Source organism: Agelaius tricolor, unplaced genomic scaffold, assembly GCF_023055355.1.
Source record: "Agelaius tricolor isolate 1412-34295 unplaced genomic scaffold, bAgeTri1.0.p SCAF_98, whole genome shotgun sequence".
NCBI classification, from domain to species: domain Eukaryota; kingdom Metazoa; phylum Chordata; class Aves; order Passeriformes; family Icteridae; genus Agelaius; species Agelaius tricolor.
This window is the reverse complement of record NW_027269358.1, coordinates 366,643-376,017: the sequence shown is the minus strand read 5'-3', so window position 1 is coordinate 376,017 and position 9,375 is coordinate 366,643.

Sequence of the window (9,375 nt, the reverse complement as noted above, 5' to 3'; positions counted from 1 at the left end):
CTCACCTAGAAGTTCAGGGACTTGAGCGATGTGGGAAGCCTGACTGACAGTGAAGAATGAGGTGAAGAACTCATTGAACAGGTCAGCCTTCTCCATATCCATTGTCATCACTTTTCTCATTTATGAGGAGAGTACACTCTACACTCTCCTTGGCCTTTCTTTTCTGACTGATGTACTTACAGAATCCCTTTTTGTTATTCTTCACATCCCTTGCCAAGTCCCATTCCATCTGTGCCTTTGTGTTCATGATCCCATCCCTACACATCTGAATCATATCCCTGTACTCTTCCCAGCACCTGACCCTGCTTCCACTGGTTTTGCATTTCTTTTTTACTCCTCAGTTTGAAAAGCAGGTCCTTGCTCAGCCATGCCAGTTTCTGGCCTGCCTTGCTTGATTTTTTTACACATGCAGATGAAGAGCTCTTGTGCTGATGCCAAATTGATTTTTGCCTTTTTGCTTTGATATATTCTCTATATTCTTTACATATATATTATTCATAGCTAGCATTTTATCTACTCTATTAGACAGAAAGACAAAATAAATTCCCCAGCAGCTCCAAGCCCTGGGGGTCCAAGGTTAGGATCTCTGGCAAACCAAGGTTAAAACCAGCTCTCCGAGACACATTTTCATAAACAAAGTTTAGAAGTTTAGTTCCTATCTGTGGGGGGGGGGGGGGGGGGGGGGGGGGCGGGGGGGGAATTGAGAAAAGGCTCGAACCAGGGGGAAATTACCTCATCACATATGTCTCTAATTGGGGATTCTTGTTAGTTATGCTAATTTGCGAATCATATAAAAATTGTATCCGGTTTATTTTATGTGTGTATCTTCATTGTTTTCCATCCAGCAAGTTGTGCACCATAAGGATCCTTATAAAGGTAGCCCCTTTTTATCACCTAACTATGTCTGGCTCATGATTTTAGGACCAGTGAAAAGGCATCAGTGCTCTAAGAAAAGTGGCCTTAAAGAGTTGCCAGCTCTGCTCAGCTCCTTTGTTCCTAAAGACAGTTTCACAAGGAATCTCATTCATTAATTCTGTAAACAGATGAAAGCTTGTTTTTCTAAATTTCAGGGTTCTGACTTTGCTTGTTGTTAGGCCCATGTTCCTTGAGATCATGAACTCAACCAGGGCATGGTCACTACACCCCAGGCTGCCATCAATCTTGACCTCCTCTATGAGCTCATCCGCCTTGGTGAGCACCAGGTCCAGTAATGTTTCTCTATTGATTGGTTTGTCTAATATCTGGGCCAAGAAGTTGTCCTCAATGCATTCCAAGAGTCTCCTGGATTGCTTACAGCCAGCTGTGTTGCTTTCCCAGCAGGCATCCAGGTGGTTGAAATTCCCCAGCAGGATGAGAGCTTGTGAGTGTGATGCCTCATGGACCTGACACAAGAGGAGTTTAGTGATGAAAAAAGATCTGTATAGGTAAATTTATTTTTCTTTAATTCACTGTAAGCAATGGTATAACCACAGTTTAATAAAAATACAGTTTTCATATATAATTTTAAATGGTCACTTTCTAACCACTATTTAATTTCTATATGCATAAGAAATTAAGAAGACAAATTACCTTTTTTCCATTTGAAATCATCATCTTAAACACTTGCTGAAAGACGTGGCTTTTGGGAAATCAGATCAAACCAAGATTTACTGCATATCTACTATAAATAATAAAAGTGGACTTTATGTTGAAAGTTTATTCCACATCCTCAAAAATTGATTTCCTAATATCTGATATGTATGACTTTATAAGAGCTCAATTCACAAAAAGTCAAGTTTCATTTTTGTACTCTGTTTGCATTGTATCTAATAGATGATTCAATGTGCCTCTCAGCTGTGTAAGTTTGTGTTTGTATCTCTTGAAAAAGCAATTGAGTGGCCAAGAAGGCTTGTTCACAGAGTTTGGTAACTAAGTACTGGATAATATATCTGCAAAGTATACCTAACTGTTCATTCAGAACAAGGTAATACTTACACTACCGCGCTGTTCTCTTAAGAACCTATACAGTACTGCAATTAGGTCTAGGGACTCCCATAAGATTTTGTAATGACAAAACAAGAGGCTTTAATTTTACTAACAGAAAATTCTAGTAGTTTAGGACTAGTTTTCATAGGAAATAATATGAAAATGTGTTTTTTGAAAGGCTGCATGTTTTCTCAATACCCTGGTGTACTAATATACTGGGTCTGGCTGGGATGGAGTTAACTTTCTTCATAGCAGCCCATATGGTGCTGGTTTTGATTGGGGGCTAAGACTGTTGATAACACAACAATGTTTTGGCTATTGCTAATCAATGCTTTCACAGCATCAAGGCCTTCTGTGTTTCTCAATTTGTTGTCCCCTCAGCAAGTAGGTTAGGGGTAGGCAAGAGATTGGGAGGGGAAAGCCGATATGAATTGGCCAAAGGCCTATTCTGTGCCATGTAACGTCATCCTCAGCAATAAAATCTGAGTGTAGAGAGTTGGGTTTTTTGTCTTCCAAGGTGGCTGTTGCTCAGAGACTGTCTGGGCATCAGTCTGCTTGTGGAAGGTGGTGATTGCCTTTGCATCACTTGATCTTTTTCCTTCACTTATTAATCTCTTTCAACCCATGATTTTTCTCCCTTTTGTTCTTCCTGTTCTCTCCCCCATCCTGCCGCTGTGTTGGGGAGAATCAGCAAGGAACTGTGTGAGTACTTAGCTACTGGCCAGGGTCAACTCACTAAAACTCAAAAATAGACCATACAATTTAAACATTTGGTCTGTTACAGAGATATATACAGTTCCTCAGAATAGGAGCGAATTATAACAATAACCATGACCAAAACTATGCTTGTCCTTATAGAGTGAAATCATCAGTAATCGTTTTTGATTTGAAGAATTATTGCTATGTAATCCTAATCAAATCAGTGAGAAGCCAAATTATCAACTGGAGGAACTGAGCATTTACAGGTTTTATTTCTGCTGTTTAATCTTCATATTTTCTTCTCTCTGATTTGGATTTTCCCATTAATTATACCATGTCAAAAATATGTAAAGTTCTTCACATCTTTAAAGACCTACTACAGATAGTTTATTTCATTAGAAACACTCTGCATAACAGAAAATAAGAAGTGACTGTGCAGGATCCTGAGACCCCCTCAGTGTTAGATATTAGGAAAGTTAGTATCACAATCTTATGCATTAGTTAAGATTTTTTTTAACAATGACATAAAAAGACAAAAAACAAAAGCGGATGTTTGCCACACAAAATGGAAGAAAATAAAATCCACATAAAGCATATTGAATTGAATTAGAAATTTACTAAATATATAGTTTACCAGGAGAATTTGAAAAGTATGATATCAGATATAAATTTGTTAGCAGCAGATAGCAACAAAAATGAGAGCTACGATTCAGTAGTTCCTCTATTTTTAATGTGGAAGTGCAGCCTGCAGAATATCTTTATCCCAGCCAAGAGACTCCATGAGGGTTAGGTGTCTTGATCTAGACAGAAGGTTATGGACAAGGGCCTGCAATATCCACAGACCACACTTTTTGTTACAGATGAACAAAGTACCAGAACCCTTTCAGCAGATGTCAGCATTCATCTCTAACAAGAACACAGAACGGTGAAAATTTATTGAAAAGAAAAATCAGAGTTTTTTAAATTGCTGTCTAGAAACATGACATTCAAACTGTTGTCCCAATATAGGGTTCTTTCACCTGCTGTGCACAAGGCCAATCCCCACACAGAGTGAAAGTTTTTGATTTATTTACAGACCTGTGCAGAAAAGGGGGCTGGGTGGCAAATGCACAAAGCCAGCACGATGACTTTCAAAACATTTAACTATTTATACATTTTAGCAAATAAAGGCATTAATGCTCATTGGCTGCAAATTACATAGTTCTCTTATTAATTAGTATCCTATCTTCTACTGGTTAAATGATTCTCTTGCTTCTCATGCTAACTAGTCTGCATGCTCAGTCTTTCTCTTCTTTTGGGTTGGTGGGTTTCTTGGATCGGTGTGACTGTGGTCACAAGGGTTTTCAGGATGAAGAAGAGACGAGAATGTTGACTCCATGATCAGAAGGCTTGATTTATTATTTTATGATATATGTTACATTAGACTATACTAAAAGCAATAGAAAGGAAAAGGTTTCTTCAGCAGCTAGCTAAGCTAAGAATAGAAAAGAATGAATAACAAAGATCTGTGTCTCAGACAGAGCAAGAGCCAGCTCTGCCATGAGTGGTCAAGAAATCCAAACACCCACAGGAGACCAATCACCTGTTGCATTCCACAGCAGCAGATAACCATTGTTTACTTTGGTTGCTGAAAACTGCAGCTTCTCACAAGGAAAAATCCTAAGAAAGGATTTTTCATGAAAGATGTCTGTGACATGTCACCTTTTTTTATTTAGTTAAATTAAAAGGAAAAAGCGTTTGTAATTTTCTCTGCTGTACTCATGCTGAAGAAAAAGACAAACACTTGACAGGTTATCTGTTGCCAATCAAACTCCACTCAAGTGCTCCTGTGGAATGCACTGGGAATTTCTTCACCTGTAGAACATAAAATTCTATCATATTACTAAAACAATTCTACAATATAAGAAAATGCAAAAACAATGCAAAGAAAATTCAAGTCCAAGCAGCTGAGTTTCAGGAAAAGTCCATGGCTTGAAGATGTCCCTCTTTGCCATATCTGAAAGTTTCTTTTGGTCCTGAAACAGGCTTGCTACAGAAAAAGTCCATCAATAGTTATCAAAAGTCCATTGACAGTCTTCAAAGAATTTTGAGAAAATTTCTGAAATGTCTTGCCACAGCCCTTTATTGAACAACTTGGGCTGAAGCCAATCCCTGGCTCCTCAAGGCCTCTGAGCTGCTGCCAGCTCTTTCACCCTTTTTTATTCAATTTAATTATTTTGGGTTTGTTTTTGTTTTTGTTTTTGTTTTTTTGTCGGAAAGAGCAGCAGCAGCAGAGGAGCCAGAGAGAGGCCCTTGGGGGCCCTGGCCCATGTGGAAGGATCAGGAACCCCAGACCTGGCCCACAGAAAGGTGGCCCAGGACCAGAAGGGGGAAGCAAAGCCCCCAAACCCAACAGGAGGCCGGGAGGTGGCCCTGGCCCAAGCAACCAAGCCAGACAGCCCAGGCCCAGCCCCCGAGGCAGGCTCTGCATTGGCACAGACCTGCACCCTGCTGCCAGTACAATGGCAGAAGGGGTGACCAAACACTTGCTTTCCCCAAAATCACCGAGGCATGCCGGCAATGGGAAGACAGAAGCTGTCCCGAGAAACTTCGTCTCGGGTCTGGGGATGTCCTTTCCCCACAGCAGACAAGCGATGCTCGCTTCCTGCTGTGCCCTCTGCCTCTGCGATGGAAATGCACCAGGTGTTCCTCCCATCTGCCTCACGGCACCACCTCCACCCCCTCTGGGCTGGGGACCAGGGGCAGAACTTTCGGGACCCACCTCCCCCTCGCCGCTGGGGCGCGCGAGGGGCGGCAGAGAGATCCGCATCCCCCAGGGGAAAACCCCGGACCAAACACCCCCCAACCCGCCAAAAATGCTGATCTTGAAAACAGGCAGCCGCGCTGCGCCCACAGCCAGCTGTCGGGCCATGCCTCCTCCTCGGAAGGACAGGCTGACGCCCTCTTCCCCTGTCCCAGCTCCCCCCGTAGGGGCAGCCCCGGGACAACCCGAAAAACTCGGGGAGGAAGTCACGCTGGATGCAGGAGGCGCCGCTGCAGCTGCCGCTGGCTCCAGGGCAGCCTCTGACGCAGACACCGGGGACGAAGTCCCCACAGGCGGCAGAACTGCCGGGGAGGGCAGCGGGGCCGCCTGGGGAGGCGGCGAGGGCGGCGGGGGCGGCACGGGGTCGGCGGCATCTTCTGCGCCGGGCTCTGACATCGGCCGCGGAACCGCAGTCGCAGAAGGCGGCGGGACGGCCGGGGGGAGCGGTGGATCGCTGTTGCCCAGCAACATCGGCGCAGCCGCGGGAAGCGGTGTCTCTGAGACCTCAGATGCAGACGGGAAAGCCGGCGGAACCGCGGCCGGAGTGCACACAGGCTCCACGGCAGGGGCGGCCGCGGGACGGGCCGCGCGGGGAAGCGCCCGGACCCGCGGGGCGGGCTGGGGCGGCGCTCGCGGTGCTGGCCGGGGCGGTGCTCGCGGCGCTGGCCGGGGCGGTGCTCGCGGCGCTGGCCGGGGCGGCACCGCCCACTCCCATCCCCCCTGAGAGCAACGGGAGGGGGGAGAAACCGGCTCCGTCTGAGCATGCTCCGAAGACGCAGTAAAAAAAACTTCGGCTGCGGGCGAAACTTCGCCCCCCCACTGTGGTTCAGGGGGGCTGGAAAGCAGCAGAGCGTCCCCCTCCAAAGGGTCTTCCCCCGGAATCGGGGGGAACGGGGCTTTGCCCTTGCAGTTAGCAATCCAGGGAAAAACAGCTGCTCTCCGTTTCAAGACTAGAAAGAGCTTCAAAAAGGTTGGATAAATCGAGGGGCATCCGAACCCCCGGTATAAAAAGAAATGGAAAATGGAGCCCATACACTCCCAGACAAACACATCAAGGGCATATAGCACATTCGTAAAAAACCCAAAGAGCTTTGCCCATCGAAAAAACTCATAGAAATCTGTTTCCAACAGGAGAATTCCATCCTCTTCACCCCATTTTTGCCAGAGGGCAATAAGTTTCTCCTCTGAAGGGGAGAATGGAACCTCATCCTCTAGGGGAGAAGTCCTCCACATGAGCAGCCACAAACTGCGAATGGCCTCATCTTCAGGAGGGCAAAAACCAACAGTACCTTGTGACAGTGTCCAGGACTCTCTGGCTATCTGCACGGTGCTGCTAGGCTTTCTGAACATCTTCCTGGAGGCTTTTCAGAAGGTTCTCTTTGTGGTCAGCCTTGCTGTGAACTCTGTCCAAATTCGGATCTTCAGTTCTTCAGCTCCTGGCTAGAATCCACTTCTGTGGTCACTTGTGAAGCAACCATCAATGCCACACATACAGGGTTTACCCAGTGCAGCAATTCTCCTCTGGTGGTCTCACCAAGTGATGATTGTCCTCCTCAGTCGGGGGTCACCAATTGTGACTGTGGTCACAAGGGTTTTCAGGATGAAGAAGAGACGAGAATGTTGACTCCATGATCAGAAGGCTTGATTTATTATTTTATGATATATGTTACATTAGACTATACTAAAAGCAATAGAAAGGAAAAGGTTTCTTCAGCAGCTAGCTAAGCTAAGAATAGAAAAGAATGAATAACAAAGATCTGTGTCTCAGACAGAGCAAGAGCCAGCTCTGCCATGAGTGGTCAAGAAATCCAAACACCCACAGGAGACCAATCACCTGTTGCATTCCACAGCAGCAGATAACCATTGTTTACTTTGGTTGCTGAAAACTGCAGCTTCTCACAAGGAAAAATCCTAAGAAAGGATTTTTCATGAAAGATGTCTGCGACAGGTCGGTGGTCTGTGAGTCAGTGGTCACACTCTCTCCCTGCCAGAATTACCTTTTACCCAGTTGGAGCTGATTTCAGCACAGTGGCTGAATTTGCTTTATTAGTTTCTTCCTTATCTTGGGAGCTCTGCCAGATGTCCTTGTGGCCTGTAAATTCTGCATTCTTTGTGTCCACTATCAACAATACATCCTTCTTCTAAAGCTTTGTTAATCTCCCCCTAGGACTGAGACCTTTGAAACATGTCAAGCCCTAAATCTTAACAAGGCATTTCTACCAACAAGTAGAATAATGGAATGTCCTGAGTTGGAAGGGCCCCTCAAGGATCATCAAGTCCAACTCCTGGCCCTGCACAGGACATCCCAACAATCCCACCATGTGTCTGAGAGCATTGTCCCAATGCTCCTTGAGCTCTGGAAGCCTTGGGGCTGTAACCACTCCACTGGGGAGCCTTTTCCAGTGCCCAACCACCCTCTAGGGGAAGAACCTTTCCTAATAGCCAACCTAAATCTCCCCTGATGCAGCTTCATCCCATCATCTATTTGTATAGATGATTTTTTTTTTCTTTCCTTTTTGTTACCTGTTGCAGTGTGTCGCCATTTCCTGTCTCATCTATCCCATCCCCCTCAGGTGTGCCAACCTTTCCCCCTCCCCCTTTTCCCTCTTGCGTGGAAGCTGTCCATTAACCTAAACCTTCCAGCAAGGTGTCGTGTGATTGGCAGATGCCCCCCAGGCCTGGGCTCATTGGTTTGTCCTAGCGTCCACATCCCCTGACCCTTCCCCTGCTCACACCTGGTTGGCCCTCACCTGTCCGTCCCCTCCCCCTGTCCCCGGGGCTTAAAAAGGACATGAGACCATGCGGTCGGGGGCTCTGCTGTGGGTCGGTCTCTGCCTGTCTGGCTGGAGCTGATACCACATTCAGAGGTCTACCATGCTACAATAAACTCTGGATCTAAGCTACATGGCAGAACCCGCTCCTTTTCTCTTCACCGTCTGAACCTTTTCCACCAAAGGTAAACTGAGTTCCTATTTTGCCTGGACTTGTTCTGAGCACCCAGCTGCAGCACCTAGCCAGCCAAAGGCATCTCTGGGGTGAAAAATGCCACAGCTGCCACCTTTGGTCCAGCAGCGAGGCCAGACGAAGCCAGGCAGGACACACCCCGAAACATTCGGGGCTTGATATTTAATATAGTGGTACCCAACGGTGTGGCTGCATGGACCTGCAGCCCCAGAAGGAACCTCAGAACCTTGGAAAAGCGTTACAGCAGCTTTGCTTCCACTGGAAAGAGCTGTGGTTGCACAGCTCTCCAGAAGAGACTTTGGGACTGTACTGATCCCACAAGAAGCCTCGAGGAATGCATTGCGCCTCTGGAAAGTGAAGCTCCTTTCTGGTGAGCGAAGTTTCCAGGGGAGAATAGGGGAGCCCCTTCCTGCCCAAGGGGTCCTACTCAAGTGAAGAGACCAGCCTGCCTGACCTTGCCAAGAACTGCTTCGATTTCGGTGAGTATTTCTGCTCCTTGGGGGGGTGGAAGCTCAAAAACCCGTCTTTGCCGTGAGACGAGTTCCTTTTTGCTCTTTGCATTTTAGGCTGCGCAGCCCTGCAGTGATAAGGTGGTTCTCTGTAAAGCTTTAACTCTCCGGCGTGTTCTCGCCGCTTTTGAAATTCGCGCTGTAGCTCGGAGGAGCGGGACGGCCCTGCCTGCCCCTCCCCCCGGCTCGGCAGCGCGGCGTGCCCGGCTCTCGGTGCGGGGGGTGCTGCGTTCGCGCGGGGGAGGCTTTGTCTCAGTCTCCACGCGGCGCGGGATCGGCCCCGGTTTCGGCTCGCCACGTGGCGGGGGGGGGCTCTCTCACTCTCGGCGCGGGGGGGCTGCATTCCCGCGGGCGGGGTCCCGACTCCCTGCTGCTCCTGCCCGCGGCAATTCTAAAAGCAGTGTATACAGATGCATTGTGAAAACTTTCGTCTGT